The sequence below is a fragment of the Pleurodeles waltl genome, chromosome 3_1, assembly GCF_031143425.1.
Source record: "Pleurodeles waltl isolate 20211129_DDA chromosome 3_1, aPleWal1.hap1.20221129, whole genome shotgun sequence".
Classification (NCBI taxonomy): Eukaryota; Metazoa; Chordata; class Amphibia; order Caudata; family Salamandridae; genus Pleurodeles; species Pleurodeles waltl.
The window spans coordinates 1,914,984,164-1,915,000,728 of NC_090440.1; the positions used below are offsets into that span (position 1 = coordinate 1,914,984,164).

Genomic DNA, 16,565 nt, shown 5'->3' on the forward strand with positions numbered 1-16,565 from the left:
AAGAAATTCAGACCTCCAGAATAAGATCTTCTTTTTCTTAGAACAGACCCACCATCTGACTCAGTAGTCATTCTGGCGGCTAAGAAATATGCCACCAATCCGGCTTCTTCAGTTCCTCCTGACAAGAAGAGTAGGAAATTAAACTTGGTGGGTCGCAAGATCTGTAAAATAGCTACAACCGCCATGAAGGCTGCAGGTGCTGCTGCCCTCCTTGGAAGATATGATAGAGCGCTCTGCGACTCTGTCCAACAGTTTGCTGACCACCTCCCCAGAGACAGAAGAGAAGACTTTCTTGAGATAGTGAACAAAGTCCTCATGGTATCAGATCAAATAGTCAGTGCTGCAGCAGATTCATAGTTGTTAGCAGCCCAGGAATATTTTCATGGCATAGCCTTAAGGCGTCATTCCTGGCTGAGACTAACATCAATAAATTCTGAATCACAATAACGAATTTTGAACTTTCCATTTTCTGGTTCATTCCTTTTCGGCTCCCATTCTGATGAAGAGATGGCTTGCATGAAGTCAGAGATGGCAACGCTGAAAGCTGCCGGCCTGGAAAGATCAAAAGAACAAAGTCATCCCTTCAGGCCTTATCAATGCCACTATTACCCTCAGAGGGTTCAAACCCCTCAGCGGTACCAGAGTCGCCAGCAACCTCAACATCGATCTTATCAGCAACACCAGCAAAGAAGGCAATCTAGAGCACAGGCTTCACAGCAACCCACCCAAAGGGGTAAAACGACAATGAGAGCAAAGCAGAGACTCCTCCCTTCCCCCTTGTCCATTATCCACTCCAGTGGGGGGAATCATCTCACACTGTCTGGCAGAGTGGCAAAAAAGCACAAAAGATGCCTGGGTACTGAATATTGTTCAGAATGGATATTGTCTCAGGTTCACCAGTTCTCCGCCAACCATACCACCAAAACATCCAGTCATTGTTTGCACATGCTTCAAAAAGAGTCAACATTTTTCTTCAAAAGAAAGCAGTGGAGGTCGTTACCCACAAACAACGGGGCAAAGGTATCTATTCCAGATACTTTCTGGTGAAGAAAAAAGACAAGAATGAGCTCAGACCCGTTACATCAGATCTACCCTCAATCCCGCCAGGGAGATTGGCTATGCTCTATAGACCTCTAAGATGCCTTTTTTCATATACCCATCACAATGAAACACCAGAAGTTCTTAAGGTTTGTAGTGGGGCAGAACCACTATCAATACCAGGTTCTTCCATCTGGCCTCAAGTCAGCTCCCAGAACCTTCTCCAAGTGCATGGCAGTAGTGGCTGCACATCTCAGGAGACCCCAAATATTTGTCTGTCCCTATCTAGAAGATTGGCTGATCAAAGCTTCAACTTCACTAGAGGCCCAGCAACATTACAACTGGACTTGCGAAGTCCTCCAATGCTTGGTTTTACACATCAATTACAGCAAGTCAGTCTCCAATCCGAACGATCTCTGCAATACTTATGAACCACTCTCGACATCATTCAGGCAAAAGTGTCTCCTTCGGAGGAGAGATTTTCTTTGATCCGTTGGAAATGTCATTCTCTAGTGACAGCCTCTCATCCCACGGTGAGGTCAGTGTCCTCTCTGCTCGGCTCCAGGGCCTCATGCATTTTCCTCACTCTGAATGCATGCCTTCACATGTGTCCCCTTCAGGAATGTCTTGAGGATCAGTGGGATCAAGCGACAGGCAACTGGGAAGACAAGATTATCCTCTCCCTTCAGGTGAAACCGTCTCTGATGTGGTGGTGCTCTGTGACCAACCTTCTTCATGGGGTGCCTTTCCACCAACAGACCTCTTCTCAAACCATAATAATGGATGCTTCACTACTGGGAAGGGTTGCCTACATGCGCCATCTCCAAATACAAGCCAAATAGTCTCAGAAAGAAATTACATATCACATCAAATTCCTCAAGCTCAGAGCAGTTCACCTGGCACTCAAAGCATCAGAACTCAATCCCTGCTTGTCCAGACAGACAACACAACCACTATGTACTAACTCAACAAGCAGGGAGGAACGAGGTCCAGACCGTTTTCCCACAAAACGGAAGCAATCTGGAGATGGTTCATAGCCAAATACCTGAGGATCACGGCAACTAACCTCCCAGGTGTGCAAAATGTACAGACAGACACCCTCAGCAGGGCTGTGGAAGAAAACGACGAATGGGTCCTTCACAACTACGCTGACAACATGTTTAGGCAATGGGGCTCACCGCACATCGACTTGTTTGCCACTGCAAAAAAACAAAAAATGCCAAGACTTTGCCTCGAGTTACTTCCAACTAGGGACTCTGGGGAATGCCCTGTGGATCGACTGGCCAGGCATATTTCTCTGCCCCTTTCCTCCAGTCTCTCTGATCCCAGCAGTCCCCATCATGCTGTCCCACTTCAGAGCCAGACTCATCCTGATAGTCCCGGAGTGGGGAGGTCACCTCCTTCACCAGTCACAGGGTCCACACCTCAATCTGCCATGCCGTCCAGACCTACTACCGAAGTTTGGAGGACAGATGATCCACCCCAATCTCTCCTCTGAATTTGGCAGCATGGCTCCTGAGCTTGTACAGTATGGACACTTAAACCTGCCACAAGACTGAATGAACATTCTTAATGAAGCTAAACGGTCATCAATCCGTACAGCTTAAGCCTTCAAGTGGAAGAGATTCTGCATTTGGTGTTCTTCCAAGAACATAGACCCTACAGCTTGCCAGTAGGAAGCCATCCTTCTCTATCTCCTCTGTCTGGCAAAATCTGGCTTAAATTCTCATCAATAAAAGTGCATTTGGCTGCGCTTACTGCCTACTGCAAATATCCGTCACAAACTTTTTTTTTTAAGATGCCAGTAATTAAAGATTTTCTTGAGGCGTTTTAAAGGGTTTTTCCTCCCATCAGACACCCTTTCCCTCCATGTGAACTTAACGTAGTCCTTTCATGTTTAATGCAAGAGCCTTTTGAACCTATTTATAAGGCATCTCTACAACATCCATCTTGGAAAGCAGCTTTCATAGTAGGTATTACATCAGCTCGTAGTGTTGGCGAACTCCAAGCCTTGTGTGCTAATGAACCTTATACAGTTTTCCACTCTAATAAGGTAGTTCTCAGAACTCATCCAATATTTCTTCCTAAAGTTATTTTGGATTTTCATGTCAAACAATTTCTTTACCCACTTTTTTCAGAGTCCTTCTACTCCAGCAGAGCGAATCCTGCACTCCCTGGATGTAAGAAGGATCTTGAGGTTTTACCTAGACAAGACAAGTGAACTGCGCAGATCGGACCCGCTTTTTGTGAACTGTGGGCCTGTCCATACAGGTTTGGCTACTTCCAAACAGTCCATCTCACACTGGATAGTATCCTGCAAACTTTTCTGTTACCAAAAGGCCAACCAGCCTTTGTTGGTGAAACCTAAGGTCTATTCAGCAAGAGTTGAAAGCAGCTACAACCGCTTTAATTAGGAATGTCCCTATTGCTGAAATTTGTAATGCAGCTACATAGAGATCTGCTCACACTTTCACCAAACACTACTGTTTGGACTCTGATGCTAGGGCAGATGCTCATGCAGGACGAGTCTCTCTCAGGAATGTATTTACCTATTCTGATCTTCTCTCCTCTGTTCTTTCACCCCATTCATTGGGAATGGGCTTGCTATTCTATTTAGATGCTTATGACTATCAATGGAGATCCCCTACGAGAGAAGGAATAGTTTCTTACCTGTAACTCCATTTCTCTTGTAGGGGAATCTCTGTTAAAGTCATAAGCAGCCCTCTCTCCTCCACGGTGGACGGAACAGAAAATAGTATTGCGCTTGCCTATCACTGATACTTATCGTAAAAAAGAACTGAGGTAACTGCCACCTGCTGAGCATGATGGGATGCTGGTGGTCTCTGCAGCCTGAAAGGCACAGTCACTGCGTTCCACTGACATAATAGCAGCCTATGAGGCTACACTGCTTTTCTATTCTTCAACTCTTGGTTTGTCAGAAAAGGGTTTGTGGAGGAGATTTGAGGTCTGGTGTATACATGTACCTCAATTTATTGATTTATATAGGTGTTTCTAGCCCTATTCTAAGTACAGTCTGAAGAATTACACCACTGTAGCCTGTTTGCCTATGCTGCATATTATGTTCTTTCATAAGTGTCTCTGCAGGCCTTCTTAAAGCAAGGCGAACGTCTACACTTAAGAAGAGACTATGTAAAGAAGTGCTCCGGGATACCGCATGAGGGTGGAACTATTCAAATGCTTATGACTTCAATGGAGATTCCCCTACAAAAGAACTGGAGTTGCAGGTCAGAAACTATTCCTTCTTACACAGGCCGTACCATAATATAATATACTCTACAATGACAGGCCATACCATGGTATACAATGACAGGCCATACCATATCATACAATGATAGGGCATACCATACCATACTATACAATGAAAGGCAATGAAATGCCATAGCATACAATGGCTATCATATAAAATAACAGGCCTTCACAAACCATATTATAAAATGACAGGCCACACCATACCATACTATACAATGGCAGACCATACCATACTGTAAAATGACAGGCCACACCATGCTATACAATGACAGGCCATACCATATCATACAATGATAGGGCATACCATACCATACTATACAATGAAAGGCAATGAAATGCCATAGCATACAATGGCTATCATATAAAATAACAGGCCTTCACAAACCATATTATAAAATGACAGGCCACACCATACCATACTATACAATGGCAGACCATACCATACTGTAAAATGACAGGCCACACCATAGTATGCAGTGACAGACCATACCATACTATACAATAAAAGGCCATACCACATCATACCATTCAGTGACAGGCCTTATCATGCTGCACAATACCATAACATGCCATACCATACAATGACAGGAGATACCATACAATAACAGACCATACCATACTATACAATGTTAGGCCAGACCATACCAGGCTATACAATAAGAGGCCTTATCACACCATACTATACAATGGCAGTCTACGCCATTGTTACTCACAAAATTTGCCAAGGAGCCACAAGGTAGGGTCTGTGGTGTGCCTGAGGGCCACTTTGAATACACCATGCTGGGAGTGTGGTTTTGGTTGCAGTGGATGCGGGAGCAGAAAGGGTGGCTGTAGGGAAAGCAGATCATATACATGGTGTAGTTAGTGAGTCATGGATGTATTTTGAGGGTTTCATTCCATACTGTGCTCTAAATTAAGTACCTAGCCTCCTGAAGAGTCAGACTTGACAATACCGTATTATACTGAATCTGAATCGCCATCCCTGTACTGCAACTTGAGGTAAGACTTCTCTGCTTGCTATTGCTGCATCACTACACAGAGTAAAGGGTAAAAAGGAAGTACCTTGATTATTGGACTGGAATTAAATACAATTTTACAATGTCAAACCAGAAAACTTAGGATCGATCCGAGCTTTCCCCGTTGACCAAATGTTGTGATCCTAGGTGTTAGACTTGGCATTATTGGCATGTTCTCCCCTAACGTTTTGCCTCTACTTCCCAGATTGTTTTCTGTGTGCTGGACTCTGTTTTTTACTGTTTTGTTTGCTCTGGACACTTTACCACTGCTGAACAGTGCTAAAGTGTAAGTGCTCCCTGTATAAACTGTATGTGTACATTGTCTTATCCATAATTGGCATATTTGATTTACCAGTAAGTCCCTAGCAAAGTACACTAGAGGTGCACAGATCCTGTAAATCAAATGCTACTACTGGGCCTGCAGCACTGGTTGTGCCACCCACCTTAGTAGTCCTGTAAACACGGCTCAGACCTGCCACTGCAGTGTCTGTGTGCGCAGTTTTAAACTGCCAATTCGACTTGGCAAGTGTACCGACTTGCCAGGCCTAAACCTTCCCTTTTTATACATGTAAGGCACCCCTATGGTATGCTCTAGGTAGCACCATGGGCAGGGTGCAGTGTACGTTAAAGGTGGGACATCTACTTATGTTTTTTTTACATGTCCTGACAGTGAAATACTGCCAAATTCGGTTTTCACAGTTGTAAGGCCTATCTCTCTCATAGGTTAACATGGGGTCTGCCTTTAAATAGTATTAAAGTGCAGATTTGCTTTGGGAGCAGATAGACATGTAGCGTTTGGAGTCTCTGAACTCACAATTTAAAAATACATATTTTAGTGAAGCAGTTTTTTTAATTGTGTGTTTGAAAATGCCACTTTTAGAAAGTAGGCATTTTCTTGCTTAAACCATTCTGTTGTTTGTGAATTCCCTGCCTAGGTCAGTTTGACAGTTGGGCTGTTTGCATCTCTCCTCTAGACAGTGACACAAAGGGAGCTGCAGTGTAGCTTGCATATCCTGATCTGGGCCATCTGGGCTGAGGGGAGGGGAAGAGTGGTCACTTATACCTGAAAGGGCTGTGCCTGCCTTCACACAATGCAGTCTCCAACCCGCTGTTGTGTGTCTGTGGCTTGGCCTGGGCAAGTCAAGATCCTGAAAACAACAAAGACATCTCTTTGAAATAGGCCTACTTCAAAGGTAGAAAGGGGTATAAGAAGAGTTCCCAAAACCCTTAAAAATCAGATTACTTCTGGAACCAAGAGGAGCCTCTGCCCAGGAAAAGAGCTGGAGAAGTTGGAGGAGTACTGCCCCTTTGCCTGTGAGGGTGCTTTGCTGGGTTGGCCTGCAGTAGCTGCTGCTGCCTGAAAGAGGACAAAGACTGACTTTTGTGTGACTTCCCACTGGTGAAGAATCTATAAGGGCTTGAGCTGAGCTTGCCTCCTGTTGAAGACTCAGGGACAACAAAGACTTCTCTTTGCCAGCACTTGGGCTTTCTGCTGAGAGTCCTGCCTCCCCTAACCTGTCTCTGGGCCCTTGAAAGGTACAGCTGGTGGAAAAGGACAGAAAGCCACGCAAAGACTGTGTCAAGATTTGCACGCTTCTTACCTCTGTAATCTGCCAGTCTGGGGACACCACTTGGTTTCTTGCTTGTTCTGGATTGGCCAAGGTAAGGGCGACCCTTTCCAGTAGCCATGGTGCTGCTGACAGTATAATCCCTAGCATCCCATAACCTCCAGAAGGAGTCCCAGAGGAAAAACGCCAATATTGGGAAAAAAAACCTCAAATCACAGGAACTCCTGAAAAGACCCAAAAGGAAAAACTGAGAAAAATAACGAATCAGGAACAACAAAACTGCAGGTAAAAACAGAATAGGTCCAAATCACAGAAAACGGGAGCGAGGAGCACCACCAGGATGTAAGGGCCAGATGTAGCAAAGGGTTTGCGCCTCGCAAACGGCGAAAAACGCCGTTTGCGAGGCGCAAAAGCCTCTCTGCTATGCAGAAATGCATTTTGCGAGTCGGATCCGACTCGCAAAATGCAATTCCGACTCGCAAATAGGAAGGGGTGTTCCCTTCCTATTTGCGACTCAAATGCTATGCAATTTCATTTGCGCCCGCGAAAGCGGTCGCAAATGAAATCGCTGTTACCATCCACTTGAAGTGGATGGTAACCCATTCGCAAACGGGAAGGGGTCCCCATGGGACCCCTTCCCCTTTGTGAATGATCACAAAAACAGTTTTTCAGAGCAGGTAGTGGTCCTATGGACCACTGCCTGCTCTGAAAAATACCGAAACAAAAGGTTTCATTTTTTTTTCTAAGTGCAGCTCGTTTTCCTTTAAGGAAAACGGGCTGCAGATAGAAAAAAAAAAAACTGCTTTATTAAAAAGCAGTCACGGACATGGTGGTCTGCTGTCTCCAGCAGGCCACCATCCCCGTGAGTGCCCATACTCGCAATGGGGTCGCAAACTGCGACCCACCTCATAAATATTTATGAGGTGGGTCTTTGCGACCCCATTGCGAGTTGCAGAAGGTGTCTGAGACACCTTTCTGCATAGCAAATTGCGACTTGCAATTTGCGAGTCGCACGGACTCGCAAATTGCAAGTCGCAATTTGCTTTCTTCCTACATCTGGCCCTAAGTGTTTGTAATGCAAGGAACAGAAGACCTTCTGTGCTGTTATACTGACAAACTTGTGACATGCAGGAATAGCTAAAGACACCATCCTGGATTGGGAAAGCCACATACAGGTGAATGGAAACATAGCCATAGTAGGAAAGGTGGTAAGCAATGCATGCAGGGAAGGAAACACAGACTCCTGGGACTAAAGAAAATATGGTCAAGGAAGGAGAAAAAAGGAACTGAAAAAGAAAGAAGAATAAGAAATCAAAAAAACAGGTGAGCAAACTATGGGGTCCACGAATGAGCACAGTGTGACCCAGAGCCCAAGAGAGGACTCCCAGGCCACGCCACGGCCCAAAAAGTAGGTTGCAGGCCCAAAAAGCGGCCTGCGGCAAGACCGCCTACCCGAAACGCAGACTGCTGATCCGACCGCAGACCGCGAGGGGGACACTGCTGTTCTCCACGGCATCACAGTAGGTCATCACCCCCCCTCCACCTCCCCGCCAAGCTGCAGGATTGTCCAGAAAGTGCTGAAAAAATGTGCGGACCAGGTGGGGAGCATGGACAGAGGAAGCATCCTCCCAAGAACAATCACAAATGAAATATCCTTTCCAGTGAACCAAGAACTGAAGACGATTCCGAAAAATACGGGATTCTAAAATCTCCTGTACCTCATACTCAGGATGGCCATCAGCCAAAAGAGGAGGAGGACAATGAGCATGTCTGTGGTAGGGATCAAGAACAAAAGGTTTGAGCTGAGACACATGAAAAACTGGATGAACTTTCCAGGTCTGTGGTATATGAATTCGAACAGAGACTGGATTCAACACATGCAGAACTATAAAAGGTCCATAGTAACAGGGCTTGAACTTATTCTGGGACAAGCAAAAGGGCAGAAACTTAGAAGAAAGCCATACTTACGCCAGGTATCAGCTACTTTCTTCAGATAACGTTATGTAGCTAAAAGATTGGTACGTACCATGTCCTGTACATGGTGGAGACTTTGAGCAAATGAGGTAACCGTTGGAACAGTGGAGTGTTCACTAGTGACACTAGGAAAAGCCATAGGATGGAAACCATAAGTACAAAAAAAGGGTGTGGAACTTGTTGCACTGTGGACTATATTATCATAGGAAAACGCAGCCAATGGTAGATACAAGGACCAATTGGTTTGAGTCGCATTTCAAAAACAGCATAGATATTGTTGTAGTCCTTGATTTAGGCGTTCCATTTGACGATTGGTCTGAGGATGTAATCAAAATGATAGAGCCACATCCATGTGTAGAAATTTACAAAAAGCTCTCCAAAAATGGGACACATATTGGGGTCCTCGATCAGTAATTCTTATTTAAGGAAGGTCATGTAGGCGGACTATATCCTGCAGAAAGATTTGACTAATTTCCTTAGCTCTGAGTAATTTCTTTAGGGCCGTAAAATGAGCCATCTTGGTAAACGAGTCAACAGTCACCGTTATGACATGATGTCCTGCAGAAGATGGCAGAGAAAATATCAAATCTGTGGACAGCGTATGCCACGGAACGGATGGCACAGGTAAGGGCATCAATAAACATGCTGGCTTAGTTCGAGGTATCTTAGTTTGAGCACAGATTGGGCAAGACTTTACATATGTTTTCGACATCAGACTTTAAAGTTGGCCACCAGAAGGAACGAAGGAGCAGTTCCTGTGTGTTCTTGATTCCACGGTGTCCAGCAATAGGAGAGTCATGAAACATTTGCAAGTCTTCTGTTTGCACTTTCTTAGTAGGCAGAAACCAGGTGTATTGATGATAGAAGTTTTCCTGATTTTTTTTGTAAGTGAGGACTCAAAGCGTTCCATTCTTCAAGAAGTAAATTCTGATATTCTGTTTTCACACTGTAAAGAAATGACTGAACGACTGTAGTGATTCAACATGGTTCTATGATGTGTGGAGAAGAAGCAATTGTGCTTTCCGGATATCGGCGGGATAAAGCATCTGCCACAACATTTTGGGACCCAGGTTTGTATGTAACTACAAAATCATACTGACTGAAAAAGAATGCTCATCTGGCTTGACGACTGTTTCGACATTGAAAGTTGCGGTGGCATTGTAGATTGTGATGATCAGTTCCGACTACAAATGTCTCCTTAGTATCCGTTAGAAAATGCCTCCATTCTTTGCAGGCAGCCTTTAAAGCGAGCAGTTCCCTTTCCAACACAGAATAGTTGCGTTCTGCATCTGACAGCACAAGGGATATATATAAAAGACAGGATGTTCCAAGCCATCGTCGTCTTGTCTTTGTAGTAACATGGCTCCAATTGCTCTATACGATGCGTCAGTGATCACTATGAATTTCTTAGTAGTACCAGGATGACATAATATCGGGGCTTGTGTAAAAGCACGTGTAAGATTCTGAAAAGCTCTTTCTGCATCTTCTATCCAAATGAAACCCTTCTTTAGGTTTTTTATTTGATGGTCTGGGTTATATGACCTTGTTGTTCGGCAAAGTGGCAAAGTCTTTTATAAACTGTCTATAAAAATTGGATAACCCTAGAAAGCATTGAGTCTCCTTAACAGAAGCAGGAGAAGGCCAGTCAAGAATGGCTTGTACCTTTTCTGGGTCCATGGCGATGCCGACTTGATTGATACGGAAACCAAGATATTGAACCTCAGTCTTGTTTAACTCACATTTTTCAGGCTTACAGTACAGATTGCTTTGTCAGTCTTTCTAAAACCTGAAGAACATGCTTATTATGTTGTTGGGGATAACGGGAATATACCAGAATATCATCTAGATATATGACAACACTTTGGTTCAAAAGATCAGAGAACACCGAATTCATAAATCTTTGGAATATGGAAGGTGCGTTGGTGAGGCCAAAAGGCATATGCGGTATTCAAAATGGCCCAAAGGAGTACAGAAAGCTGTCTTCCATTCGTCATCTTCCTTAACTCGTAAAAGATGATAGGCACCCCGCAGATCCAGCTTGGTGAATATCTTGGCTCCTTGGACTGCTTCTAAAACATCCTTAATAAGGGGTAGGGAATAACTATCTTTGATGGTAATCTTATTCAACTCTCGAAAGTCAATACAGGGGCGTAGATTTTAGTTTTTTTTGGCATGAAGAAAAGAGGAGTTCCAGCAGGTGACGAAGAGGGAGCAATCAATTCACTCTGTAAGTTCTCATCTATATATTCCTTAAGTATCTTCTATTCTTGCTCAGACAATGAATACATTCTTCCAAATGGACCCACTTCCCCAGGTATCAAAGGAATGGTACAGTCATATTCCCAATGAGGAGCTAAAATGGGCTTTATAGGTTTCTGGAACACGTCAGAGTATTATTGATAGCAGCTGGGTACTCCTTGTATCATGTTAATGGTACAACTTGCTTCTTTGGAGGTTATGATGGAACCTTTAGGGGACCAATAGGAGTCTGGCAAACAGCAATGTAGTTGACAAAATTGGGATGAAAGCGATCTGTTCCGTGTCTCCCCAATAATATATGGATTATGTCATGTTAGCCAAGGAATACCCAGAATCAAAGTATGATTAGGGGACAATATCAAGTCAAAAGCAATGTATTCCTGATGTCTTCTGAATTGCAAGCAAAGGGTAGGAGTGGTATCAACCACTGGTCCAGAAGTTAGAGGAGAGCCATCCACTGTTTGGACGAGTGCTGGTATCTCTTTAGGGACATGAGGTATTCCTTCGTCTTTAGCCCATTTCTCATCTAAAAAAAAATTCACTAGCTCCACAATCCAGTAATGCGAATACTTGTTCTTCCTGGTTATCATGGCACTGTAGGATTACTGATAATATAAAGAGAGCTGTGGTATTTTCTTTTGAAAAGCAGATGGAAGGTATCTCAACACCTCCCGTCCCCTTTCTTCTCACAGGGGACGAGAGTTGGCATTTCCCGAAGGTCTGATAGGACGAATAGGACACATTCAGATTGGATGACCTGCACTGCCACAATAAAGACACAGGCCCTTACATCGTCTGTTTTCTCGCTCTGCTTCAGATAAAGGTCCACTGACAATATCTATTTGCATGAATTTCTTCTTTTGTAGAAGCTGGGTTCTCTGATCCATTTTCATCAGGGCGGCGTACAGAGGAGCGCATTGCTCCTGACTGGGACTACAACCTGGTCTTCCTTTTATCCAGTTTACATTCTCGTAAATGGTACTCTATATTTAGTGCCAGTTCCATTAGTTCTTTCAAGGATTCTACCTGAGTGGAATGCACCAGTTCAGCCTTTATTTCGTCTTGTAGTCCTCGACGGAAGAGAGTTACAAAAGTGCATTCAACCCAAGTGGTTTCAGCCGCTAGCTGTTTGAAACGGGCTATGTAATTCAGGACATCCTGATTGCCTTGTTGTATATCACATAAAGCTTCTTCAGCATTGGCCTCCAGTCCAGGTCGTTAAAAACATCTGTTTAAAGGCTTGAATAAAGGCTGAATAGTTGGACAATAATGAGTCATTGGCAGCTACCATGGGCTAGGGCTGGGCCAGACAGGGCGCTGATCAGATAACCAACCTTTGTCTCATCCTAGGTACACTGAGTGGGTCGAAATGCAAATTATACCGTTAAGGAATCTAGGAATTCCTTTAACTTGTTTGGATCTCCAGAATAACGTGGTGTTGAGGCAGAGACAGTAGGTATATCAATGAACCGAGAAACCAGAGCTTTGTCTCAGTGCGGTAGTTTCGGCATGCATTTGTTGTAACTCCTGGGCCTGTTGTTGTACATAATGAAGCATGGACTGTGCCATTTCCACAACGTTTTCAGGAGGTTCTTCCATGGTTCCAGAGCAATGCGGAATCTTTTGGCATTGCAGTCTGTCACGATTTGCACGCTTCTTACCACTGTAATCTGCCAGTCTCTGGGCACCACCTGGTTTCTTGCTTGTTTTGGATTAGCCAAGGTAAGGGCGACCCATTCCAGTAGCAACTGTGCTGCTGATAGTATAACGCCTAGCAGCCCATAGCCTCCAGAAGGAGTCCCTGAGGAAAAAAAACAATATTGGGGGAAAAAACTCAAATCACAGGAACTCCTGAAAAGAGGCAAAAGGAAAACACTGAGGAAAATAACAAATCAGGAACAACAAAACTGCAGGCAAAAACAGGATAGGTCAAAATCACGGAAAAAGGGAGTGAGGAGCACCACCAGGACGGAAGTGTTTGCAACGCAAAGAACAGAAGACCTTCTGTGCTTTTATACTGACAAACAGGAAGTGCCATGCAGGAAAAGCTAAAGACACCATCTTGGATTGGGAAAGCCACATGCAGGTGAATGGAAAAATAGCCATAGTAGAATAGGTGGTAGGCAATGCATGCAGGGAAGGAAACACAGATTTCTGGGAAGAAGAAGAAAATATTGCCAAGGAAGGAGAAAAAAGGAAAAGAAAAAGAAATCCAAAAAACAGGTGAGCAAACTATGGGGGCCGCGAATCAGCAGAGCGTGACTCAGAGCCCAAGAGGGGACTCCCAGGGCACGCCGCAGCCCAAAAAGCAGGTTGCCGCCTAAAAAGCGGCCCGCAGCAGGACCAGCTGCCCGAAACGCGGACCGTCGATATGACCGCGGCCTGCGAAGGGGACGCCACTGTTCTCTGTGGTGTCACAGACCGCTGTGCAGGGAAACTTTCACCGCACCACCCGCTCCACGGCTGATAAACAACGCGCTGCCGGCCTCGTGGCTAAAGTCGATGCTCCACCTTTATCACAGCTAGGAGATCGAGGCAAAGTGGCGAGAGAAACGATGTGCACAACCTCAGCGGCTGCTGTTAACGACGCAAGCCCCCACACAGCGCGGTTTCTTGACACCGTGCGACCAGTTTTCAATGCAACATTGCTGGGCGCGGAAAATCAACACAAAGCCTGCCCGGACCCGAGGTACCGTCTGGGTCGACGCATCGCTCTCTTGCAGGGGAGAAGAAACGACGCACGCCGACCTGACCGGAGGAGGAATGATGCATGGTCTCGCTTGCGAGTGAAAAATCAACACATTGCTGGCCTTTTCCAATACACGCTCGCCCATATGGCTTTATTTTGATGCTACCCAGGTACTTTTGTGTGCTAACAGCATTCTCACTGTTTTCTAAAGGATTTAAGACTCTTTTTCTTTTTAAATTCATAACTTAACTTGTGTATGTCGGATTTTTATAAGTTTGGTCTTGTTTTATTTAGATAAATATTACCTGTTGTTCTAAACCTGTGTTGTCATTTTGTGGTGTATTCACTGGGTTACAGTGTGTGTTGGTACAAATACTTTGCACCTTGCTTCTGAAGTTAAGCCAAGCTACCAAGAGGGTGAGGGGGGGTTAACTGAGGGTGATTCTCCTTTACCCTGACTAGAGTGAAAGTCCTTTCCTGCACAGGTTAACCTGACTGCCAACCAAGAAACCATTTCTTACACTAGGCAACTGTCTAATTTTGCTTTGCCTCATCTTTCATCATTATCAAATATAAAAGTTTAGGATACATGAAATACATCAGTTTAGGATATATGGTGTACAAAATCTTCGCTTGGGTTTGTTTTATGAAATAATATTGCTGTCCAAAGTTTATAACAACCCCAACAAACCAGAGGGTTGCATGTGACAACTAACTGTCCTCTTAGTCCCCTGTTGATATTGTTGTCAGGGTGAGAGGAAGCATGAATTGTTCTATGTTCATTTTTTTAAACTATCAGTTTTAAGAAATACTTCTGAATGCACTTATATAATCTGATGTACTAAGGTGAAATTCTTGTGCATGTTACTGTAATATCACTTTTTTGAATTCTGCAGATTCTTTATCACATTTTTACACATTTTTTGCAAGATGTCTTCAAAAATAAACTGTTCCTAACGTTAAGTTGTGCAGGACATCTTATTTGCTTCTTTTCTTACTCTTCAGTTAGAATGTCAATAAATGTTTGCCCATTTATTTAACATATTTCTGACTCTTGGCCCTCTCTGAAATAAATAGCATCCAAGAGCAGTTGTTCTATATCATACCATATCATACCATACTACACTATACAATGACAGCCCATACCATACTATACAATGAAAGACCATCCCTTACCAGCCCATATTCTAACATACTATACCAGACCAACGACAGGCCATACAATACACTAACAAGCCAGTCCATACCATACTACAAAATGGCATACCATATCATACTATACTATACAATGGCAGGCCCTATCATACTATTCAAATACAGGTCACACTGTACCATACATTACTATATAATGACCTGACAGACCATACCATACCATACTATACAATGGCAGGTCATACCAAACTATACAATGACATACCATACTAAACAATAATAGGCCATACCATAGCGTACAATGACATACCATGCAATGGCAGGCCATACAATGCCATACCATACCATACTACACAATTACAAGCTATACCATACTATACTATGCAATGACATACCATACTATACTATTCTGTGACAGGCCGTACAGTACAACGAGACCATACCTTGCCATACAGTGAGAGTCCATACCATTCAATACCATGCCATAATAAACAATGACAGGCCGTACCATGAAATATACATCATACCCCACCCTACAATGGCAAGCCATGCCATACCATACCATGTATGCTTTCATATAAAAATCTATTATTTTTGTAAAACAATGGCTTGTTTTTTTGTTTTGTTTTAAACAGAGATTTAGAAAAGCATTAAAATGGTTTTCTTTTAGCTTTCTGTTTGCAAAAGACCTTCTGTGGACCATACCAAAAGCCTACTGTGGGCTTAAAGGATGCTCATTGTTTACTTCTACTTTACTTTCGTGTCACTCTGATTTATTTACTTTTTATTAGGTCTCACTTGAGACAGCGTATGTGCTGTGACTTGCAAGACATTTTGGTATCTTAAAGGGGGTCCTAGAGCCAGCCCATTACTTACCATGGCTTCGTCCTCACACTTATTTTGTGACTTCTGTTTGGTCAGCGCTTGCTAACCTCACTTCCTCTTCTTGTATTTCTCCGTCCCCTGGAGCATGTTCCAAGTACTGCTTCCTTTCTATGTGAGTGTCCTTCCGCTGATAGCACTTTGTCGTCTGGGCTACTACTTTTTTTTTCAACTTGCAGCACTCACTAAGAGTGCATGTGTTTGCAGCCTATTTCTCACGTCCCCCCTTCATGCTTTGTGTATTTGCTTGCCTTGTCATCCTGACGCCTCCCACTTTTGTAGCTGGACCTGCTCCACCCTCCCCAATGTGGCCTCCTGTGCCCTTCACTCCACACCTCTCTGCCCATTGTTGTTGCTTGCCCGGTCCACCTCCCTTGTTTCGTGACTCGATCCCCCTTGCTCCTGTCGCTGCTTCCTCCATCCCCACCCCCTACTATACTTTTTAGCTCTACTTTTTGGCTTTGTCATAGTACTAGATTGTGTTGCTCACTGCCAGCACAAAGCCCTAGGTAATCAGGGCTAGAGTCCAGTTTCTGTGAGGAAGATTTACAGCGTTTCCCGAGGTGTCAAACGAGTATAACAGCTCTTTGATGTCTGCCAGGGACATCAGCGGCATTTAATGGGCTCTGATAATGTTTTGTTGATTTCGGCCCTAAATCCAATATAGTTCCAATAAACTGAAATTTGAGTTTATTTAACAGACAATTATTTCATTTT

General features: G+C 43.9%; 1 protein-coding gene across 2 annotated transcripts in view; it reads left to right on the top strand.

Annotated features, from left to right (window-relative positions):
* Window positions 1-16,565, top strand: part of LOC138285763 (apoptosis-inducing factor 3-like) — a 328,578-nt gene that overhangs the window by 284,791 nt on the left and 27,222 nt on the right. The window lies entirely within an intron of this gene.